Source organism: Natator depressus, chromosome 1 (assembly GCF_965152275.1).
Source record: "Natator depressus isolate rNatDep1 chromosome 1, rNatDep2.hap1, whole genome shotgun sequence".
NCBI classification, from domain to species: domain Eukaryota; kingdom Metazoa; phylum Chordata; order Testudines; family Cheloniidae; genus Natator; species Natator depressus.
Window position 1 is genome coordinate 317,382,068 of NC_134234.1, and position 7,012 is coordinate 317,389,079.

The following is a 7,012-nucleotide window of genomic DNA, read 5'->3' on the forward strand; positions in this document are numbered from 1 at the left end:
GTAGACTTATTATATGCAGCAATATTAGGTATTAGTCTCTAGAGGGAACACAAGGATTTGAACATTTAAACTCACTTCTCCTCTAACCATTCGTCTATGGCTTAATCCTGCACCCACTGACGCCAATGGCAAAGCTCCATTGATGCCAATGGCACCTCTAGGTTTTGACAGTTCATAGCCCCGACAGCTGCATCAGTTATGAATGTAAAAAAATTTGTTGCGCCCTGGCACCTCTTTCATTACAAATTAAGCACTGTGTGGGACGTGTCTAGCGGTGGTATATGAGCTTGGTGTTCAGTCCATTCATGTCACAACTATTTTAAGAAGCTGGTACATGAACCAATACTGTCTGGGAACTGCTGTGCTAGGGTGTGTTCATTTTCTGAGGGAAAAAGTGTTAACCAGCTGTGCTCTGACAAAAGCAGGGGACAGATTTGAAACAACTCAGGTCTGGTCTTTATTAAAGCAAGATTAGTGGCAACGGGTCCCAAGGAACAGCAGAGTTTGTATTATCCATGAAGCAAGGCTACAAAGTTCAGATCAGGGTCCAAAGTTTGAGGCTGTTCAGACTGAAGGGCATGCCCGTCTCTAGTTTGGTAATTTGGAGGGGAGGGGTTGCACTGTTTTCTGAATAACTTTTTTTTTTAACTGCAACTGGGTCACATGCTCTCTCCATACTGACTCAGTATCATCTGACTCCAGGTGCAGGTTCTGGGCGGAACGGTTCAACACAAAAGGAAGCAATAAATGAGTGCCAGCGGGTTGAGACCTTTCACTTTAAAGCCTTGCTTAAGTCCTGGCACTTTAAGAGACATTTTAAAGCCTCTTGCCATAATTTTGCTTGAAAGCAGGATTGACTGGAGCTGGTGATTCACAGCACACAATGCAAAGTGGTCTTCACATTTTGTGCCTTCCCTTTTCCCTGAACACACACGAGTAGATTTGCAGGCCCACAATTTTGCCGCTTAACCTGCACTCCTTCCCCACAGTATGGTTTGGATGGCACCTTTTGGGCACAATTAGCTTAAATTCACCCCTGCCTATTTTTCACATCCATAGTCCCCACTTCATGTGATGGCAGCCTGGCTGTGATGGGGCCAGCCATGTTCCCTGAGCCCCAAGTGCTTAGGGGGATGGATAGAGGGAAAGAGCTGCCCTTTCCACGTGCCAATGCTCCAACTGGTTAGAAACGACAGGAAACCCACTTCCAACTTCCAGCTGTCAGTCCTGCTCCTTTTGGAGGATGGAAATGGCATGCCAGAGGAGGAACTCAGACCTGCCCAAATCCATAGTTTGTTGACTATGTTTGTTGACAATCCACTGGGCCAATCAGGTGGGCCAGGTATCCTTGAAAACAGGTCTACAGGGTGGGACTGGAACGAGACCACACAGTGCGGGCCGCAAGCCTGGGTTGGGGCCTGGGAATGCCTGAGCACAGAGCTGCGAGACCATCCAAGAGAGAGGGCTGGGTGCACTGCTGTAAGTGAGGCACAGGCATACAAGCCAGTAGAGAAGTCGGAGGCAAGCTGCATCACCCCCCATTGCATGGCTTTTTGTTTTCAGTGCTGAATGTGGATAGAATTGATTTGAATGCTTATCTGGGAGTCTCTGTCCAGACAAAAGAGTGCAGTTATCTATCCATGTACCCTTAGCAGCTGTGCCAGATGTGCCTCTTCACATCAGGTTCTCTAACTAAAGCTCTATGTATGAATGGAAAGTCACATATCCACTCACTCCACTAATTCCATGCATGCATTTTACCACCTTTGGCATAAGAATATCAAATTGCTACATGAAACAAAATGGACATTCTCTTTTGATGAGGTCATATGCCAGTTATCCTCAAGCCTCAGGGAACCTCAGCCATATCACCCTAAATGCATGAACATCACTCATTGCGCTCCTCCCCCGTTCATCTAGTGCCCTCTCCCTCCTCCCTCTGTTATTTTATCCAAAGGTTTGGAGCATCCCTAACTCTTCGAATAAATTCAGTCAGCCAGGAGCACAGAAAGCCTCCATGGTCTGATTTTGACAGGGGTGTGGAGTTTCAACAAACACACAAAGAGAAAGGAAAGGAAAATAAAAATCTCACAGGTTTGAAGCCTGCCCTCAAATTGCTAAAAGAAAAGGAGTACTTGTGGCACCTTAGAGACTAACACATTTATTTGAGCATAAGCTTTCGTGAGCTACAGCTCACTTCATCGGATGCATGCAGTGGAAAATACAGGGGGAAGATTTTATATACACAGAGAACATGAAACAATGGGTGTTACCATACAGACCGTAATAAGAGTGATCAGCTAAGGTGAGCTATTACCACTGTATTTTCCACTGAATGCATCCAATGAAGTGAGCTGTAGCTCACGAAAGCTTATGCTCAAATAAATTTGTTAGTCTCTAAGGTGCCACAAGAACTCCTTTTCTTTTTGCGGATACAGACTAACACGGCTGCTACTCTGAAACCTCAAATTGCTGTTATAGTTCAGAGCTTCTGCTTAACTATCTTGTGTCATCGGTAATTTCCAACCCCACCTGTGCAATCATTTGCAGAAACATTAGCTATTTGATTTTTTCCCGAGTTTGCTTCCATAGCAACATCCATCAGGAAGAGAACAGCAGCTGCATATGGTGGAGTTACAAAGCAGATTTTCTACAAGTAAAAGGAGGCCAAAGAATTTAGCACAGCACTTAGGTTTCCCTTAGTAACTAAAAATCCAAAATACCTCTCCTGTTTCAGTGTGTCTAGTATTAATTAGGATGCTTTATGATGCACCAGCTTAAACTGCTGCAAGCTAAAGTAACACTTGGGTTGTTTTTAATTAATCTGCATGCTGGAATGTTTGCATGAGATTTAAGCCTATTGCCAAAATACAGTCTTGTTACATTTGTTTATTTTTTATTGTTAGCAGTAATATGTTTTACAGGCAGGGCTCTGAGCTGTTTGACAGCCTTTGACATGCTAAGTATTGTGGAGGGATTGAGCCTCGAGTGCCAAGGAGAAATCCAAGTACTGAAAATTATTTATTCGAAGTAGGTGAAATCAGTCGCTAAGGAACTAGCTGAAAACTGTCAGGTTAATTCTGGAGTAAGCTGGGGGGAAAAGTGCACCTCCTGCTTAGTCATTTCTCTCGCTGTCAGTAGCTTGATACTCACAATGCACAACGATATTTTAGTACTGAAAACCATAGCGGTGTTTCTCCTTATTTTGAAATACAGCCCTTTAAGCTGAGTTAGAAAAAAGGAGTATTGAGGGAAAAGAACAAACACATTTCCAGTCTCAGACTACAAGGGAAAGAAGGAAACCAATCTGCAGCCTATCACAGCTCTGGAGTAAGCTAACAGCTAAAACAAAAGCCAGGAATCTAGATACACACCAACTTTCTGAAAATTTAAGAGCTGCTAGACCTTTTATTAAAAGCAACATTTCCCCTTTTGTTTTTGGCTAGATACCTTTTCTATCATTATATGTATACTTGTAATGAAAACATTGGTATTTTGGGTTTGTCACATATTTCATAAGTGTAAATGTTCTGACCACGAGATCTATAGGACTGGGCTATAGTCTTGCAAGGAACTTAAGGTGACAGAAACCAAATCACTGGAGTCTGGACAAAAAAACACTAGAATTACTGTAATGAGCTGATAAGTGTGTGATTATTCCTCTGCCATCTGTCATCTATCTTCATCATTATTATTATTAGCCTAGTTGTATCCATGCTGTGCTACACACTGCCCAAACAAGTAGCAAGACACAATCCTTAATCACCCAGAAGTTCAGGAAACTGAAGAGAACAATTTTGAAATACTTGGTACAATTTCTTTGTTCTTTCAGTCTTTCCCTGACAACCTGTCACTTTCTCTTCTTCTTAAATCCAAATCCCTCTCCCCCATCTCTCTGTCCCACATTCCACTCACCATTTGCCCCATTCCATTCGCTCTCCTCCAGAGCTCTCTACCCAATCTGTTCATTCTTTTTCTTCCTAGTTGTCTCACATAATTCATTCCCTCCCACCAGTTCATCAGTTCTATAAAACCCTTCCCATCAGTTCAATGCCCCTTTTCCCAAGCAATTCACCAAACCTGTGTCCCACGCCTCAAGTTCAACAATTCAGCCCCTTCCTTCCAATTCTTTTCCATCTCAACTGCCCTCCCCAGTTCATCAGTTCTAGCTATACCCCACTCCAAGCTATTCAGTTTCAAGACCCATTCAATTAATTTCTTACCTCATAAGTTCTAGCTATTCCTTGCCCCAAACAGCTCAATTCTGCTACTCTTTCGCTCTTTCTCACCCATCAATTTAATTCTCAGCACCCCTCCCCAGATCCACTAATTCTCAGATTCCCTCTCCTCCCCTAATACCTCAGTCCAGTTCACAGCCTCCCTTTCCACCGTTCATTAGTTCTGCACTTCCCTCTCTACTCACTATTTAATTCTGGCCTCTCCCTGCCTATGAGCAGTTTTCCTCCTCTTCAGTGCTGTGTGATTGCCTGCTGAGCTGCTCCTGAACCAGGAAGCTCCTCTTTAAAGCTGCAATGAGCCCTGCTCCCATTGCTGCTGTCCTCCTTACCCTTCAGGGGTGCTCTGCCCTGGAGCTCTCTCACCAGAGCTGGGAGTGGAGGAAAACAGAGCATGAGATGAGCTGGGGCCCCCTGCTATAGGTACAGCTATAAGGGAGAGGCTGCTGGCTGGGATGGGGCTGGTTGCTGGACAGTGGATCTGTAGTCAGGTGGCTGAACCATGAGGAAGGCACTGCTGCAAGGCAGAGAGCAACACAGTGCTGAGCAGGCACTAGCTAAGCTGGCTAAACAATTGAGGAACAGCATCTCCCAATGTCTCCTGGTAGCAATGGGGCTACCTGCCCTTCCTGGACAGGCTCAGAGCTGCTCAGCTGTTATAAGCTGCTGTACTGCTAACAACTGTGGAAGATTATCCTTTGGCTTAAGTATTAGGGGGCTGTTCTTTTGAGTTCTATCTCCTTTGGCACTACAACGTTCCAGCTGGCTATTGTATGCTGTATAGCAACAACCTATGCTGGCAGGGTTTGTTATATAACTGTCATGTTCTGGGGTGCAATCCAGACCAATGAGAGGTTGTGTCACTGCCTGCCCCATAACCCCGGGCACCTTAAATGCTCTGCTGCTGTGGCTCACAGCCCAGACACCAACATCCAGCAGACAAGCATGCAGGTCCCTGAGCATCTGTGTGCTTTGCAACCCTAGTTCAGTGCTCTGACCCCAGAAGCCTGCCTACAACACAACATCCACCCCATGGTCTCAGACAGCCTCTGACTACTTGCCGGGTGACCTCCCAACGTAGCCCCAGACCTAACTTTCCCCAAGACCCTCTGCTCTAAAGCGTCCAGCCCTCTCTTGGAACATTCAGAGAATTAATAAGGTTTGTTGCGCCTTTAAAGAGACAAAAGCACAATTTATCACTTTAACTGTAGTTAATGACCACTTCAATTCAAACACAGCATAGATTAAAAGTAAAACAAAACAAAAGAGAGGTTTTAAGGGAGTTCATGTACAAGGGATAAAATATAAAAATGGTCACAAGCACATAAAAGTAAAATACATTTTCTAATGACTAAGACAACTCAATAAGCTACAGCCTTGGATCAAGGTAGATTTCTTTCCAATCTTTCTTTCCAGCCATGACTGACTTTCTCTCAGTCAGGACCTTCCACAGAAGTACAAGCTGCTAATTTCCTGTTTCCTCTTAGGTGAAAGATCTTTGCCTAGGAAGGTGTCTCACTTATGTTCAGTTTCCAGAGACTTCAACCCCCTTGGCTGAAGGACCCGTCTTTCTCAGCTTGCCAGAGCTCTAGCCTCTTGTGTCTGTCCATTGATGGGTGTCAGGATGGTTTCTTTCTTTCCTTATATCTTCCGAAACCCACTGTTTTGTCCCCAGACTCAGGATCACCTCATGCTGTTCTTGCTTTCCTGTGGACTTCCCATCTCCCTGATGATTTGTATGTAAATTGGGCTTCCATTGTTTTTGATCACATTTTGCTTAATTTCACTGGCAGCAGGTAAATAGCTGCCTTCACTCCTGTCTGGGTGAAAACCTGTTTCTCCCTGTGATTGGTCACAGACTTTAAAGCATAATATCATTGAGTATCCATTTTTTTCCACATTGTTAATAATACATTTCACAATAAAATTAATCACCTGTGTCATTAGCTTTCATAAAAGACCTCACTTGATACACTTTTATAAAGAGCAATATTGTGTACAATCAGCTGATTCAATTGCATATCATTGGAGGTTCAGCCCCCCCACTCCCTCCCCCCGCCAGAGGCTATCTCCCCCACTCACTAGGCTGATAACTCTGTTTACCCTTTATATAAATGTAGTGTCATTGTCTCTGCCTGACAGCAAGGCTGGTGAGCCAAGCAAATACACATTCCATTGTCTAGGACAGACTGACCTTATGCATTGCTTGCCAAACACATTTTAAAAACATAATTCTAGCATGTATCCAAAACTCTTTGTACACACCTCATAGACACATCATGCAAGAATATTAATGACCAGTAAATTATTAGTTTTGAGATTATATTTTACATGCTACCTTTTAGTTTTATCATGACAACAGTGTGTTAGGTGTATTGAATATGTCAGGCCTGACAAAAGCAGCTGACACAGAGTAGTGAACAGTCAGTGGGCCTCTGTGTCACAATAACCCCACAAAAATAAGCCCCTTACCCTGCTGCTGCACTGCATGAGCATGACTGGAACCATGCAGCACATGAGCAGGGGACTATAGCAGCTGTAACTCACAATAGTTGTGAATTCTTGATGTTTTCTCATCTTTTCCAGAGTTCATTTTTTTTAAACCAGAACTTGAATAAATACATTTCTTGCAATTTAACCAGTTGTTTTGGGTTAAAACTGAGAACTGGAATCCCTAGACTGACAATATATGGTAGGGGACAATCTTGCACTGGAAAAGTGAAGGGACTAGTGCCTAATAATACTAGTCCTTCTTTAATGTCTGTTCTTCTGATATT